Here is an 18,068-nt window from a genome sequence, read left to right as displayed (position 1 = left end):
TAAAAATTCAAGTACTCTGAGGTGTAATCTGGTGCAATCTGGGCGCTTATGCCAGGATTCCATATTGAACAAGAAATAATGGAATATTTAACAAAATGCAGCCAGTTGTGGTTGTGGTCAACAACAGCAACAACCTAATGACCTGACTAGCGACACATTAGTTGCAAACATATGTGAAATCTTGGTGGAACTCAAAGAAATTTGAAAGCTAGACTTCTGTTCTTTTTGGTGCAAAATTCGCGAATCACCACTTCTACATCAATGGGTATGTCTCTGTAAGCATGCATCAGGGGAAGTGCTGCGAGTCGCTCTGTTTTCATCGTGGAAGATCGTTTGGGTAGCAGTTGACACTGGCATTATCAGGAGGATTGTAATAATTGTGACCACGTTGTGATAAAGGTCTGGATTAGCGTGCTGGAGTGTCTGTGTAAGTGTCACTGGTTTTTCATCAGTTGAATGAGACCACTTTGTTTGCCACCTTAAAATTTCATTGTCAAAGTCTCTCTTCTCTGAAATATCGGTTTTGTTGGTTTCATAAAGCTTATCTTGTACTCCGCCGTTTGCTGGAACAAGATATTGTCCTAAGAAACGATTCTCTTGTGACATTTAGTTCTTGTACGAGGTGATCAACCAAAGGAAAATACACAGCTCTTTACCAGTACATCTCTTCACAAAAAATATATCATACCGTCTGAATCACTTGTAAGCCCGTGCTTATTTGCTTAAAGGCAGGTCCATCATGGTTTGATCTGATGATGTAGAACCTTCAGCTGTTGTACTGTACACACCATTAGCCACTTTAGCCCCTTTAGTCCAAATCGTTTGATGAGTAGCACAATCACCCCTCCCATTTGTGTAACACAGGGTCAAAAATCAAAATCATCAGGAAATTTGTCTTTATTGTTTTATTCAAAGCATTTTAGTCTTAGATGGCAATATCCTTTTATATTTTTAATTAATTGCAATTTGAGAAGAGATAAAATGCAATTTTTAATTACCCATAATACCTTGCGGGCGTGGTCAGTTACACAAATTTACAGGTTTTAACAAAATCATTGATTTTTTTTTTACCATGATAAACAAATATGTACAAGATTTACATTGATCCAATGATCTCTTCATGTTGCTGCATAGACAGCTTGTAGATTGGCTTATTTCGATTTTTTTTCTTCACAGAAAGATCTGCACATATAGCACGTACTGTCCCCGCATAAACTACAGCTAGACGTTTAGTGTCAAGAGTGTAGGTCATATCTTGAAGATTTTCCCTTAAAAAGAAGTGACCTTTGAGAACTGCACTGCCACTAGGGTATTGGCAGGAATAGTCATCAGTCATTGGCTCCTCTAGCACTTCCACGCCATTGGAAGTGACTTTTAGGAGGTAGAAATCATAAGCAGGATCCCCAAAAGCTGCTATGGCCACAGTGCTACCTTTGGCTGCAAGATCAGCCATGTGTGCCATGGTGTCATTATCCAGAGCTGATGTGGCTGTGGACTGCCTGGTGGTGGCTGGGGAAGCTTCCCTTTTGATTTCTACTTCCTTCCAGTCATCAACCCACTCCTTGTTCTTGCATTGATCCTTGTCATCTAGTATACAATCAGTGCAGTAACAAGAGCGATGTCTGGTTAAGACCTTCTCTTGTTGTGGTAAGCTCTTAACACAGTGCCATTTTCTGATTCCTGGGACTGACCGGAATTGCCTTCCAGGTCTGTTTCTATCTACAGCCCCTTCTCCCTGACTAGGAACAAAAAAGAAGACCCGACGTTTGAGTTCCACTGCTTTTGTTGGTGAGTCAAAGCTGGATGCCACGGGAAGGGTGAAATTTTCAACAAGATACTTGTACATACTCTCTGCATGTGTGATTCTGGCCTTTCGTTGTAAAACAGCCTGGCTCACCCTCTGCTTCACGTGAGACCCAGCTGCGTCTTGCTCTCCCTTGGCATGCGAGGTTTCAAAGTAGGAACGCTGTGTGTGGTAGCCAAAATCCATAAGAGAACATGATAGATCGCCTACACAGTGTCTTGACTTGTACAGTGCAGCACAGCCATCAGTGAACTCATGAAGCTTCTCCACCTGATAGCCTAGATCATTCTGAAAATAGCCATGAATCAGCTCCTGCACTTTGTGAACACTGTCGTGGTCTTGTATTGGATCATCTGAGATGACAAATATGTGTTCCTTGATTGTATTGGGCTCCTCCTCACTGCTGCTGACACCATCCACTGCCTCTACAGCATGGCGGTACAAGATAGAAACATGAAGAGAGACTTTGTTGATGTCAAAGTACTCACTCTGTGTCTCCTCTTGCTTTCTGCAGGTGTAACCCTCAGAGTAATCATGGATGCATACCACGTGTCCCTGCGGCAAATTATTTACCAGACTATCTAGCTGATCCCTTTGCCACCTTGCCATGAAGATATGACTTGGATATCCAGCAAGAATATCAGTAAAATACTTGAACAGCTGCGATGGTGGTGTCTCCTTCTGCACAAGTGTTATCTTCTTCTCTCTGTGCCATCTGGTAGATATTTCCCCGTAGGTACATACTCGTAGCGTGACCACTTAACTAGGCCATTATCACTTGACTCCTCAGGTAAAAGAGGAAATTTGTCAACACCACAATCTTCACACATTCTTTCAATACATTTCAGATTGTGGTAGTCTCTTCCTTCTTCTTTTGCACATAGAGTCATCTCAACTGCCTCGTTCAGTGTTTTGGGTATTGGTGGCGACTGGTTGTCATCTGCTACCAAAAACTTCCTAAACTTCATGCAGTCCGTGAAAACGATTTTTGTTTCCACGTGCTTACGACACAAGCATAACCTCCGATCTTGCTCTCTGGCCTGCTTCACATAAAAGGGCTTGAGATTTTCAAACTTTCTCTGTTTGATTTTTATCTCTGGATGCAAGTTGCAAAATTCTAAATATGCCTCAGTCTGTGTCTTCTCAAGCACATGGTGGGCGTGGTGCAGGTATTCCTTTTTACCAACTCGCTTTTTTAACGTGTCTTTTTTGTCTCCTGTTGGACGGCTAGCAACAATACTCCAGTAGTCATAGACAACTTTGGCGTCTTCTTCGCTCAACGCGTCATGCCGAATCTTTCTTTTTGTGTGGATCCAGCTTGAGATTTCTCCCTTTAGTATCTTTTCTCTACGTCTAATTGCGTGATCGATGCTTTTTCTGTTAAGGTTTACCAGTTTAGACAAAGACTTCTTTGCTCTTGATTTCTTCACATTGCTCCCAAAAGCAAGAGATTTGAAGGCTTGAAAAGCAGCACGATTTTCGTTAGACCCGGATTGCTTAACGTGTTGGAGTCCTTCATTAATATCTTCTGCTAGCGCTTTTAAAGCCTTTGTCTCATTTTCCTCTTCTGGTGTCTTAACTAATCCTTCCTCTTCCAAAATTTTCCTGGTCCTTGGACTCTGTATCACAGTTTTTAATATCTGTGCTTTTTTTCTTGGTGTGGCCGGAAGCGCGTGTCGCACTTTATCAGTTCCGCGTTTTTTTGAGGTTCTGTTTTGAAATCCAGGTGATTTGTCTGTTGTCACGAAATTGCTCTCTTTTGCCTTTTCACGGTGTCTTCTCACTCGTTCTCTTGTCTGTTCTCTTATTTTTTTTCGTCTTTCTTCTTCGGCTGCACGTCTCATTTCTCTGATCTCTTTTACTTTGCTTCCTTTCTGGGCTTTCTTTATGGTGAATGAGCCACGTGTTTGCGGACGTGAGTCAGATTCTCGGCTTTGTCTTCGCTTTTCTTTAGTTTTTTCAATTAACTTTTCCCGATTTTTTTCATAATATGCCCTATTTTTTTCTTTCTTTTCTGCTTTTGTCCTTAGCGCTGCAATTTTTTTACGCGAAAGACCGTGATATTGGCTCTCCATGCTGCATTCCTTGATCGCTTGAATGAACACACGCACGTACTTGGAAGAACGAAAATGTCATGTTTTCGTCACGTTATGCAATACAAAGGCCCTGAATCTGCCAGACGTCCACCCCTTGTATTGACATTAAACACGTGCGATTCTTTGGGGAAGGAAAGCGAGTCAAGTCCGCCGAATTTGGGAAGATTCATGGCCGGTTAGAAATGGTTTGCGCGACCCTACACGCTTGTTGTTCCTTCGTTATGCTTTGTGAGCACGGCAATTTCACCAGAAAATGTTTCAGTTTTATTCAATCAAGAATATCTCGCGTTTTGTGATGTCAAAAGAGCTAAAATTCGGAACAGAGACAGATCGATATAAGCCCAACAGTGTGTTGTTGGTTCGATGTCAGGTTTATCAAGAGTTGATATGAAAAGACCCGTTTAATATTGTGAGCTGTCGTTGCAATTAACTCTATTGTGGAAAGATAAAATGTGTTTCAGTCAACTTCAAATCGCTCTCGCATCAGCTACATTAGGTGTATCTGGCCAAATTAACAGATAAAGTTAGCTTGAGTAAAGCCCATTACGGCCCCAGGGTTTTAGTTCGTATTATGATTTTAGAAAGTGACAAATCGCGAATAACCTTGAAGAGGTAAAATGAGTGAGCGGGTGCGTTACATGGGGACCAGAAATAGTAATCTCATGTTTTTTATCCTTATAATAAAATAATTCCCCTCAAACTTCACCAGTTATGTATTTAGTTAATGCTTTATTGATTTCTTTTGTTTTGGGACTGCTTTGTGGTTTAACAAGGCACGGTAAGCTTGTGAATGCGCGCATAGGTGCACATTTCTGTAACGCATTACATGCCAAATTAGCACATTTTAGAACAAGTAGTTCCATTTTTCATAGGCTTTTGTTTGAAATACCAGAAAATTGATTAGTTCATTTGAAAGAACTGCCATTTCCCCCAAACATTTTAAAATTTTACGGTGTTTCTTTGCAACTATAGCGAGATATTCGCTTGTAAACCTGGCTGACCATTAAATGGGAGGGGTGATTGTGCTACTCATCTTTTCAATCTCTGTCCAATACGTTTGCATATATCTTTTAATTAACCTGAACCTTTCTGGTGTACCTACTTTCTTCACAAATGAACCTATCCCTTTTTTATTAAACAAGGCTTGCAATGATCCAACTCCCAGATCCTCGCACCAACCTAGGTTCGACTCATATTTTCTTTCATACATTGGTCATCTACAATAGCATAAACTCGATGAACTTCATTGGGTTGATCCTCTATAGATATCCATCAGCACTATCTTGCTACAGGAAAGTCCACCAGGGGCACCCTTACATATCGACGTGCATTTAGCATTAATGTTTTCTTGGGCCTCATTAGCTGTCTCCGCTTCTTTAGCTCTCTCCTTCTTCTCTTCAATGCTTAAATGGAGTAGGTCATGGTGTCATCCTGCTGCTACAGGTACTACATTTCACGTTCTCCTTGCACGTGCTGGCTGCGTGATGAGGCTAGAAACAACGAAAACTAAGTCTTTCCCCCATGACCCACTTCACCTTCTCATTGATCGTCATCTTGTGAAAGGCTTTGCACTCCATAAGCTCGTGGCTAGCTCTTTTGTGAAATAGACAATGTTTCTTGCTTGGGGGCTCTGGGGCCCCTTTTCTGGGACGTTACCTATATCCTGGTCCATCAGAGCTTGTTTGACCTCGTCTCCAGATTGAGGAAAGTGTCTTTGGTTATTCTCGCGACGTCGATCTTGAGCACAAGGGTTCGTCGCAGGGCTTCCTGCCGAAACGTTAGGGTGATTTTTCTTTCTTGCTTTGTTCTGTATCGTTGTTGAGAATTCATGAAATGTTGGGTAAACGTAGTTGTGCTCCTCTGCATAGCGCACTATTTCCTTCTTCCATTTAGATCTGTGGGAAGCTGGGAGCTTGTCAATGATTGGACTTATTGCTATCAGATAGTTCAAGCAGGCTAGGCCTGGCAATTAAGTCATTTGACAGTCTACATCCGCGCATAAGTCTGCTAGTTTCTGGAGTCTAGCACCATCTTTTTTGCTGAAGGCAGCTGCTGTAGAGGGTCGTTCGAGAATGGCCCGTGTCAACGTGGCTGCGTTACTAAAACGTTTTTCTAATTCTGCCCAAAGTTCTGTGAGAGTGACAGTAGGATTGTCACCCTGCCTTTTCCCGTGGTTGTCCAGTAGGTAGGTGGGAGCATTATTGCTCTGACAGACGAAACATTTGATGCACTTGCTCTCAAGAGGCTAGAGTTGCTTTCGGCTGCACCTCGAGCAACTCTTGAACCGCTCTCTTGTGCTCTCCAAAGCAGTGGCAACCTACTAAGTTAACGTTTGTCACTCAGGCAAATGCTCTAAAGTGATCAGTCAGGGTTCGCACAGTCTTGAAAAGTCCTTGAATTTCCTTCAGCTTTGAATGTAGTGGCCTGGAAAGTGTTTTTTTGATGCTTTTTGGTTGTCCAAGACAGGATGTAAATCATAGCTCAGAGAATTTAAAGGTCATTTACATAGAGTGCTCAATGTTTTATGCAATAATCAACTATCAATTTAAGACAAGTGAACTAAAAATGTAGAGAAGTTGGTGAAGCAAACAGTTCAAGCCTGAAAGCCTTATCAGAGTAGACTGAAAATGTGCATTTTTGTACAATCTGTGAAATTGCATTCCTAGTAGGTGGTCCTTGAAAATCTAATGTGGTCCTTGAAAAGTCCTTGAAGAATGGTTTGCAATTGTTTGTATGAACCTTAGATCTGTAAAGGACAAGATAAATGATCTGGGCCCAGTTGTTCGAAGGCCGATTAGCAATTAACCTGGGTTTCTTTTTCTTGTGTTCAAAAGCATTTTCTCGGATAATTTTCTGTGCTATTTTTAGAGCTTCCAATCATCATCTTGTAGACAAAAAGAACTAAAACTGAAATGCCTTTTAAGCTGTCATATCTGAATTCAAATCTCGCGCTAACCCTGGGTTACCTTAACCCAGCTTTGAATAACTCGGCCTTGGCTGAGTTAGATAAAACATTATTTTCTGTGCTGGAAAGCTGAAGGAATAGCTGTTATCCGTTGTTTTTCGAAAGTTATTTGCACTTACAGGTATTCGTTTGTTGGCATGACTGTGACAAAAAAATATGTGCCTGAGAAAATGAACTCCTTGAATTTTGTTACTAAGTCCTGGAAAAGTGGTTGAGTAAATGTTAATGAAACCTTTAAGAACCATGTTTAAAGAGAGTGCAAACAGTGTGACAGCCCTTTTAAAATCTGTCAAGTGCATCCAGAATATCAAGGTATTCTTGTTCAGAAAGTGAGAAAACTTTGCCGTTGACAATTTGGGGGCTGAGGTCTGAGCAAATGAATCAGACAGTGGCAACATAAACAAGGGCTTCTTTTTTAAGCATTTAAGGCTTAGAGGCGTTTCCCTTTATCGACGATGATGTATAAATGCTCTTTGACTACCTCTGCACCTGGTGGGAATGAGTTATTGCGTGCATCTGAGAGTGATGTTTGAAGTGTCTCACTGCCCTCATTCGTTGCCCGTACAAGGTAATAATCTTCCTCAGGATCATATGAGGCAATGGCCATGTTAGAATCCCTTGCTGTCAGATCTTTGATTTGGTCACGTTGGTCCCAAACAGCTGCTCTCATTCGCTGTATGTGCCCATGGCAGTCTTGCGCTCGAAACTTTTCGCATTTTTTGTACGAGCCATCAGTGCACTGGTCACTTATGTTGTGGATATTTCTGTCGCCCTTGATCTCTTTAATATGCCTTGTGTGGCGGCTTTGTTGGGTATGTTGAACATACAAAAACACGCATCTGAATGACAATCTATGAAGGTCAGAAATAACAAAAGCCGGTTCCTTGACCATGACTCTTGTGAAGAAAATTGATGAACTTGTTTTTGTCAACACTAATCTTTAACTGATTGATATGTAATTGATTACCTGTATTTACCCGTGTATAATATGCATCCGTGTATAATACGCACCCTAATTTTTGACCACTCTTTTCTAAAAAAAAGATTTGAAGACAAACACCGAGAATTAAAACTTCAATTTTTCCATTTAATTAACGAGAGCTGGTAACTCATTAACAATATGGTTACAACAATTTCTAACTATTCGCTACTACAAATATCGCATGCACCGAGCACCTGTTTACAAGCTTTTGTATTCAATAAAAGTCAAACGTTTTACGAATGTTGTAACTTGAAGTCCTTATTAATGTACCTAAATACACAACTTGAATTATTGTCACAACAGCAATTCATAAACATTATTTCTACTCACAGCACTGCTGGTAGCTTGAATATCATCACTGCATTGCGTTTGATTCAAATTTAAGATGTTAAGTGTCTTTAAACAACAAAACCGTTAAATTTATTTGTTAATTGAACACCAGTTACTGCAAAGCTTTTGTCTTTTGTTTTCTTGACCAAACAAATTTGACAAAATTTTGTCTTTTGTTTTCTTGACCAAACAAATTTGAAGCTCAATTTCAGGGGAAAAAAGTGCGCACTAATCAATCAATAATTATTAGTTAAGGCTTAAGATTACTGTCCAATATTACTCAGAGAAGATAGTAAAAAAGACAGAACCCCCACCCCACACATTCTGCCTAGAATAATTTCTACAGTTTGTGGCTTTCTGTTTGACTGTCTTCAAGAAATAATTGGTCTATGAAACCACACTGTCAACAGAAATTACAGGAAAATCACTCAGCAGATCTTCTATGGTGAATATACTTTCACACTTGTTAACAACATCATCAATCAGTTGCCTTGAAAAACCATGGCTTGCAGATTCATCAATTGCTATTTTGAACCTTCTTTTCTTGAAGATCTTGCGATCTTGTGTAGTTACATTGCGTGACTGCCCTCCAGTTGTTTCTGGGATGTTTGATGCACTTGTATCACTCTAAAAAGGCAGAACCTTTCCAGAGTTTTCACAAGAGGTTCTTCCACACTTACACAGAGCAGTGCAATAGCTGCAACAGTCATATAAGGGATTTAATGGCTTGATTTGCAGGTCTAATGACTGATATGCTGCCACACTCAAACATTCCTAAGAATTAAAGGAGACCCAAAAAACGAGATAAACGAATGATAGAGGGTCCACAATAGGGGTTCTCAAATCTTGCTTTCCTGCCTTTTTTTCTTCTCAATCCCGCCATCCCGCCCCATTTTACGCCCTAATCCCCATCCCATCCCATTTTTTACGAGTTTTTTTGCTTGATTATGGAAATAGACGTTATTCAAGACTTACCTTCTAACAATTATTGTTAGTTTTAATGGTCAAGGTTCTCAACATCACAATTAGCGACCGTAACTTTATTTTCTGTTTTGCTTATTTTTTCGTCCGTCCACCGGTACACGTTTACTTCGATATTTTAAGTCCCTGTGATATTCATGATTCATGTCATCTGTCTGTCTTACAATTATTCGACTGCTTTGCTGCTAGTTTCCATCAGGCAATGAAGCCAATTCTGTCAATTGTTTATGTAGAGTGTAGGACATAGAAAATGTATATAAACACACTGGTTGTAAAGACTGAGAAAATGGTCTCTTTTATGAAAATATAAACGTGCTATTGAATCGAATAGCATGACTAAATGCGGACACCCTTCCAAGCAGGAAGTTTGCTTCTCCATCCAAAGTGGCAACCCTTTGACGACCGTAGCGCGGGACGCAAAGTCCATTGATATTCCAGGTTAGCGTATAATACATCTAATACAAGGATAATGAGGTCATTGAAACTCAGACCTCTTTTGAGTTTTCTTGAACTCTTAAACTCAGGTCGACTCACCTGACTGTTTCTTTTCAACCTTTCAAGGTCTTCACTTGCCTTGAAACAGGAGCCCTAAATTTTTCTTTTGGAAGAAACGCATTCCCACTGGCACCTTTTCGTAATACAGAGCCACACAATTTATGATGTCTACCACATTGTCGTCATTGTCCACTTCCATCAGTTACGGTGTGGCCATACTTAACAAATGCTCAGTCCAAAAGATCGTCCAGGTCCGACAGGTCCGTCCAGGCAAAAGCAGAAAAGGTCCAATCGGTCAGCAAAACAGGAATCAGTGCATATCAGTTCATGATCTTAATGAACGTGACTTCTAACCTCAGTGAGTTGATTCCTCTTTTCGAGTGACGAAAACGACGAAAATAGCAAAACCAGAAAAGACGAACAACACACAAAAGTAATAATAGGCAAAATTTGACAGGCTTTACTTTCTTTTGACACTCGTAGCTTGATTACAAAGGCGGTATACACTAGAGAACCATTTTTTTTCAGTCAAGGCAAATAGATTTTTAGTCAAGACAAAACTAAATTCCCGTATCCGGCTATTTTTCCCTTACGATTCTCGCATCCCTTCCCCATAAAAATAAGAAATACCGCTCCCACTAGTTATTAAAATTCCTGCATCTCGCTCCTGTTTTCAGCCCGCATCCCGAGTATCACCACGAAAAATAGCCAAACCCCGCATCCCGCCAAACCTATTGTAGACCCTCATGATAAGGCCATTGCTGTACCCAAGTTAAAGCATATGTCAGAGACAGATATCAGAAGGAAATAGGATATTTTCAAAATTCAGTCATGTGGCAAAGATACGCTCAAGAAGGCCGAATCTGTTATTTACTTTAAGGTTAAAAAACTCAACATGCATATGTAAAATAACAATACAGTAGTTTAAAAAGTAAAAACTTAATTTACCCTGCAGAATGAATCAGCTGTACAGTAAGTATAGCTGGTATAAATTCATGTGTATCCAATGATTATTACATCTAAATATATATAAAAGATAAAATCCGAACACATCTAGAATACTGTATACAGTCCTCACTATTTTCATGAAGATGAAGACCAGAAGGGCTTTTATCTGTTCTTATATAATGCAGAAAACTGAAATTTCAGCCTTCAGTAGGATTTGAGAATAAACATTCAAGTTACCCAGCTTACAAAACGATCAGAGGGTCGATTATTTTCCAAATGCCTCACAAAAGGTGGCAGCTGCAGAATTGTGTTTCCTGTTTACTGACCAACCTAAAGTATGAAAAACAAACATCATATCGGAGTGATTGATAAGCTTTCGAGATGAAGAAAAAACTCATAGTTAATGCCAATTTACCTTTTTCTGGTCCACATAACTCTGTAACACTCGTCCATGACAACACCCACCAAATCTCTGTGAAGAGCAGAGCCATTTTCTTTCAATGTAATGTTGAGAAATCTGTTCCTGAGTAAGGTGGTACAGTCTTAAAAAATCACCATTTTTTGATATGTTCTTTTGCAAAAGTTTTCTCAGGTATTCTTAAACTATAGCATGAGATGAGTATATTTTTATACATTTTGACTTGTTTAGTTACCATAGCAACATCTAATGCTAAAAATAAACCCCCTGGAAAAACACTTCTATCTCCAAGACATACAAGGAAAACTGCTGAAACTTTTGGAATTTCATCTACCAATTTTTTTTTATGCAATGAACTGAAGGCATTCTTATCAGGCGAATTGATACAAAATTATTGCAATAAGCATATTGACAATCAAAATAAACTGAATTAAGGATCCAGTTTTGGGCCCTCAGACAACAAAGATTACACCAAGGTAAATGATTGTAGTTCATTTTATGTAAAAACATACAAAGATTTCGCACTCCAAAAATGAGAAGAATTGAATAAAACCATGAAAAGTTATGATTGCTAGAGTGTTCATAGTTCCGCAAAATATAAAATTATGAGAAAAAATGGTTTAACGTTTGAGAAATATAATTTGCAATGACTGTAACAGAGTTTCTACATAGACAACTCAGTAGAACTGTCCAGAGGAATAGTTCACACCATCTCTTTGTTTTTGTCCTCTTTTCTTTTTTTTAGTCCTCTTATGACTTTTCTTCTCTTTTTGGTGCTTGCCTTGCTTTTATATCCACCTGTAGCTGATCAAGAAGCTTACAACCCTCTTCTGTATATTTTCCAGGGGGAATGTTGAAGGCTTGGAAAATTCTTTTAACAGTAACTGCTCCAATATTAAAATGAGCAACTGCATCATACAGTCATAGTTCTAGTGTTTCCCTTCCAACATAAACTTCTTTTGGGACTCTCTGCCAGATCATTCCATTTAATGTTTCATTCTGATTTTACGTCTTACCATACAAGCATTTTTCCAGTAAAATGTCATTGCTGAGTCTAACATATTCCGGCTTTAACTTTGTTATTGCCTCAAGAGGTAAGCCAGGTCCATGTTTGTACAGCTTGGTCTGATTTGCCTTATCTTCTGATGACGGCACCAGCTTGCACTGCCTGTTGGGCAGTGGTCATGAAGGGGGCATTGCTCAGTGGATGCACAATGCATTAGGCTAGCATGAATTGTTTTCTTCATGCCAGCAAGGTTTCCAACATTTGATCTTATGGCTATGCCATAGTAGTTTTGAAGTTTGTCTATTTGACTATCCGTCAGTTTACCCTTGCCTCCTAAGCCTGGGTTCTCTCGCTTTAATTTACGAAGTGCAGTTCCCACTCTCTTCTGGACATGACCAATGCATTCCTTCTTTTCCATTTCTATTCCATCATCTTCATAAACTCCTTTCACCCTTGTGAAGCTCTTACTATCACCATCACCATAAAATTCAGTGTATCTGAGGTTGTGTTTTTCAACAGACCTCTGAAATATGCGATCTGCTCCCTCTGGCTCCATGGCTGGTGCTCATCCCCGGAAGTTTGCTTTGCACTTGGTATGCTCAGCTCTCCAAGTCTGGTATTCAAGAGAAGCTTTATCCAAGCGTTTATGGCGCTCACACTGTTTGCATCCTTGACTAAGGGCTTCTACATCAAGGGGATCAAGCACCCTTCCTGTGTCCATGGATATCTCAGTGACACAGCCATTACGTGAGGAATAACCTCTCTTTTGCCATGTGCCATCACATGAAATGCCACAATTAACTGGTCCAGTTGCAGATGGAGTTCCTTGGCTTTTGAGAGCATAAACATCTTGACCAGCTTTCTTCATACTCTCTTCTGCTATGATTTTGACGTGTTGGCCGATGACTCATGAGTTGAAAATGAAAGCTGTCTCAGTTGGAGGTGAAGGCATGTTCATTATAGCACAGAATTTTCTTGCTCCAGCATAACCTTTGCCAATAGTTCTCATGCCATACACAAGACGCCGATTTACTTCATAGCTCTTTCCTTGCTATCTTGAAGTACAGAAAGAAAATTTCCAGCGACAGTGTTCACACAACAAGCACAAAGTCGAGGCACATCCCTTCAGCTTTGTGCTATCTTCCATCAACATAAGACTGAAATTGCCACAATCGCCACACCGTAGCTGCTCAAAAACAGATGACAGCACCTCCATATCAAAAAATCTAAATCCGGTGATAGTGGGACTATCTTCTTCTGAATATTTATCTTGTACCTTTGGTTCAGGCTTCTTGTCTTCAGCATTTGTCACAAGCTTTTGATACGAGGCTGAACATTCCTTCGCTTCCTCTTGACCATGCAAAGAACTCACTGCCGATCCACTTGAAGTGCTTTCCACCGGCACTAACTCTTCTTCATTCACTCCTTGCCTACTAGTAAAATGATTTACATAAAATTTTCTTTTCTTGCGTCTTTGAGACAAAAATTTCGGCATTTTGTACGTCAAACTAGTGTTCAATTGCGAAGATTTACAACTTCACAATTGCGAAATGGCTGATTGTTTACCGCATGCACATGAAATCGAGACTGTTGGGTACCAGTCTTCCAATAGATGATCCTTGGTCAAAAAAACTAGCTTTTGGCCCTATTTTGGCCCTGGAAACAAGGATTCTTCGGCTCCAAAACGACGCGTAAATAAACCCGTTATCATGACAACAAAGCGACAGTTTCTAGGAAATTACAGTTTTTCTCTATATCAATTAAATACTGGCAAAAAAATTATGCTGGATGAAAAATAAGTCATTCAAGATGTAAAAATGAGCAAAAAAAAATTTCGGACAATTTCTCAAGAAACTCGCATTTTTTTGGTATAGTACCTCAGACAAGACTTGAATGGCAGCTGATTTGAACTCATCTTCAGTTAATTCTGCCAATGAAGTGGCAGAAATGTGCATGCTTCTACCTCTTCAATTTGGTCTTCGATGATACTCCTCGATGGGCAAACGTCTAAGGCTGTTTACTGCCACTTCATTTTGATGGCAGCTTCTGCAGTGAAAAGTTGAAATATTAAGCTTCTGCCATATCTAGTTGCAAAACAGTAAGTACAACTCTTCTTCGAAGCAATGCTTCCACTTCCTGGCATTGTTCAGGTCTAAATCCAATGCAAATTTTAGATTTTGTGAGAAATTCTCACTAGGTTTCCAATACCAATTTTTCTGTTTTGCTTTATCAAAGTGGGCACAAAAGGAAATTACTTCATCATCTGATTAACAATCAACCAATCAGCATTTTGCATCCCATTTGGGGATGCAGATATTCAAATTTATGAGACGCAAGAGCTAGCTCTCCTCCCCTTTTTCCCTCCACTACCCCTGTGTCTCGGGAGGGCTTGCTCTCAGCCTAGATCTGAACGGTCAGTGATGATCTCATTTAGAGGTAGTCTTGTTGGAGTTGTTTGTCCTTCCTGGCCATGACCATTTTTCTGTGAGCCATGGCCTTTCTCACCTGCCACTTTCTTCGGAATTCCTTGACAAACTGGTTTGCTCCCATGTTCACATAACGCTTCACTGCCTTCACAAACACCACTTCACTGATGGTAGCCTAATATCACATCGCCGGAAATTTCAAATTGACTTGTGCAGTGAGAGGTGACACTTAAAATATCAAGACAATTTTCATTCACGTTCATTACAGAGAAAGAACTGAGAAAAGATCGAAAGCTGAAAAAAAAACTGTCCTACAGGCATTCTGGTTCGCCGACACCCTATCAATTCTATTAGTATTTTTGTTTAACTACTGAATCTGCATTTATACATACCTTGCAAGTTTTATCTGTTTCGGTTGTAAAGTAAACAGATTTGCAAATTGACTGAAAAGGATTTGTATGGCTGTCAGCGATAAAATGCCACTAAACAGAGCCCAGTTAAAGTGTTCCAATTCACGTCCAAGTTTGTCTTATACAACAACGGTCAATCAGTTCTAGGAGTTGAAGATGCTTACTTTCAGGTCCAGGTCCTCATATTGTCAAATATGTTGATGCTGTTAAGGCAAAGAAAGTGACTGATCCCAAATCCAAATCTTATGAGACCATCAGTAGTAGTTGCTGTGGTCACATGATGACTGCAAAGATCGCCTTCTTCCCATCAGTGGCAAAACAGGTCAATCCTTTTCTCACAGCATTTCAGACTGATAAATCTATGCTGCCAATCATGAGTATTAGATTGTGCACTTTGTTGAAATCGTTATGTAATAGGTTTATCAAGGGTGAACTTGTGACTTAGGCAACATTTCCTTTGAAGATCCTGAGGTTAAAGCCTTCTGATAAAGAACAGCAGTTAGACTACCAGAAAGTTGATGTTGGCTTTGTGGCACAACAGATGGTGAAAGAAAAGTCTGGGAAATTGAGTGAAAGGCAAGTTCTTCAATTCAGAATGGAATGTAAAGATTTTCTTGCTAAAACAGCGTCTATACTGCTTGACAAAACACCAATGAATTATCGGCTGGTAAGAAATCTGTCTTGTCTGTATCCAAGGCTAATGGCATCAGAGAAAGAACGATGTGTTAACAAAATGAAAAGAGTTCTGGAAATTCTTGTGGAAGCCCACAGATTGAAGGATGATGAGTGTGATGAGGTGATATATCAGTTTGGACAGTTTCTGGATGAATGTGCAGGTAATCCTGACTTTGAAGATTTTGACCCCAGTGAACCCTTTTCAAGAGTTGACACACTATTGTATGAACACATGGCTGGTGATAAGCAACTGGTGAAAGTGTGGAGAGTGGTTGAATTACTGCTGCTAATGTCTCATGGTCAAGCCACAGTTGAACGAGGCTTTTCGGTCAACAAAGAAGTGGTAGTTGAGAACCTGTCAGAAAGATCGTTCATTGCACAGAGGATTATTCATGATCATATTGAATCAGTTGGAGGCCTTGCCAATGCCCAAATATCAAAGCAACTTCTTATGTCATTTGCTGTCGTGGTACAGAAGTATCTTTCCTAGAAGAGCAGAAGAGAGTTAAAGTGCCCCAGGAAAAAATGCTTAATAGAATGGCGACAATGGATTAGATTGATGTGCAGTTTAAAAATTTGCTAATAGGGCTGAAGATTCAAGAAACCTTACTTGGGTTGCTAAGTCAAACAGTTTGCGAAGATCTGCCAAGGAAAAAAGGGCAGCCTTGAAAAACATTGAACAGCAGTTGGATGGAAAGCTCCAACAGCTGTAAAATAATTTACCCTTTCAATCCCAAGATGTGAACATTAATTCTACTTATTATCAGCCACTGATTTCTGTTACTTCTGAGAATTAAGTGTTCAATCAAAGTACTTGATATTATATATATTATTGATTGTTCTCATTGGTATGTTTGATAATGTGTTGAAATTGCAAGTAGAAATAAATTATGTCACTTTTGTGAGTGAAAGGGTTTAGGTGAACTTTGGAGTCCTGGAAAGATCAATCTGAAGCCTGAAAAAGTCCTGGAAAATTGTTTCTGAAAAAGGGTACAAACGCTGTAGATAATTGCCTTGTATATCCATCCTCTTTGTTAAAATGGTAGCCTGTTCTAAGCATGCAAATAGTGGAGAGCGGTGCGAAGGAAGTTCGACCAAATTGATTGTTGGGTAATGTGTTTTTGAAAATCTAAGAAGAATGATTTGCCACTGAAGTGTGTTAAAAAGTCTAACCAGAGCTTAAGATCGTCCTTGACTATATGCGTTAATCTAATTAAATGAGTCGGGCGATTAACCCCAACTGTCAAATTAATCATTCATCTAAGAAAAGTCCTGCCAGGTATGACTACAGAACAAGTGAAGTTCAGAAGACTAATAAGGTATTGCATCTCCTTAAGGAAGACTTTTTTACGCTTGAGAAATTCATAAATAAGAGTAACACATTTTCTTAGCTTTTCTTCTGGGAGGCGAGCCTCCATTTTGTCACTGTCTAGTTCTATTCCGGCGAAACGTAAAAAACTACTGGGATCCATTGTCTTTTCAGGCGCCATGGGGACACCCAAGTCGTCACACATCGCTAAAAACCTAGACAGATTTTGTTCACAAGCTGAGAAAGTTTTGTCTATGAGAAGGAAATCATCTTAAAGGTGTTAAACACCTGAGATGGCTAACTTAGACTTAGCAATCTACTCGAGAGTGGTTGAAAAGCTTTCCCAAATTTTGCAAGAGGAACTGGCCTCCATCGGCAGGCACTTATCAAAATAGAAGCTGTCCTCCCAACAAAAACCTAACAAATCATAGTCGCATGGATTTATTGGAATTAGACGTAAAGCGTTTTTGACATCTGTCTTAGCTAGGGCACAGCTCCTGCCTGTGCACCTGATAAGTCTAACCGCATCATCAATAAAGGCGTATTTAACCTAGAGGCATCGTTAGGAATACAAGAGTTAATAGAATCACCGTAAGGAAAAGGTAGGTGGTGAATAAGGCGAAATTCTCCTTGGGTCTTTTTAGGAATAAAACCAAGCAGAGAAATGCATAATGAAGGAAAAGGTCGTTCTAAAAATGGCCTTGCAATCCGACCTAGACTTAATTCTTTTGACATTTTATCGGAAACAGCTACAGGGTTTTGAGTAGCGGATAAAATATTTTTGCCACTGGAGGGTTTGTGGAATTTAAAGTGTGGCCCTCACCAGTTAGGTCTTGAACAACCTGCGCTACTGACCCCTGTACTGCAGCAGCAGCAGGGTCGGATGTCTGTACTGGCTCTTGAGGGATTATCCCTGCAGACTTCAGGCTTCCAAGTACAGCCGAAGAAATAGCGCTGGTGATGCTGGAAACCATATCCTGAGAGACAACTGAACACGGGGCCGCGGGACTGGAGACTAAGGATGGCCCACTGATCACCAGCTCTCGTGAAAGTTCGCTCGTGTGCGGCACTTCGGGCAGGAACCGAGTGTACTCAAGAGGTCTGCTTGGGCCTCTTGGACTTGGTGGGGCGAGATGTACTGCTGCCCCTTGGGCGTTTAACTTGTGTGCTGGAGGCTGTTGCAGTAGAACTGGTTTAATCTCTAGCAAATCTAGACCGCAAGC

General features: G+C 40.1%; 3 pseudogenes; 1 reads left to right on the top strand and 2 right to left on the bottom strand.

Moving 5' to 3' along the window:
- Positions 1–836: 836 nt before the first annotated feature.
- LOC140933547 (uncharacterized) lies at positions 837–4,491 on the bottom strand (annotated as a pseudogene).
- A 7,179-nt stretch (positions 4,492–11,670) lies between these two features.
- Positions 11,671–13,049, bottom strand: LOC140935681 (uncharacterized; annotated as a pseudogene).
- Positions 13,050–15,015: 1,966 nt separating this feature from the next.
- Positions 15,016–16,333, top strand: LOC140934661 (uncharacterized; annotated as a pseudogene).
- The last annotated feature ends 1,735 nt before the right edge of the window (positions 16,334–18,068 follow it).

This window comes from Porites lutea, chromosome 4 (assembly GCF_958299795.1).
Source record: "Porites lutea chromosome 4, jaPorLute2.1, whole genome shotgun sequence".
Taxonomy (NCBI): domain Eukaryota; kingdom Metazoa; phylum Cnidaria; class Anthozoa; order Scleractinia; family Poritidae; genus Porites; species Porites lutea.
This window is presented reverse-complemented; position numbering and strand designations above follow the sequence as displayed.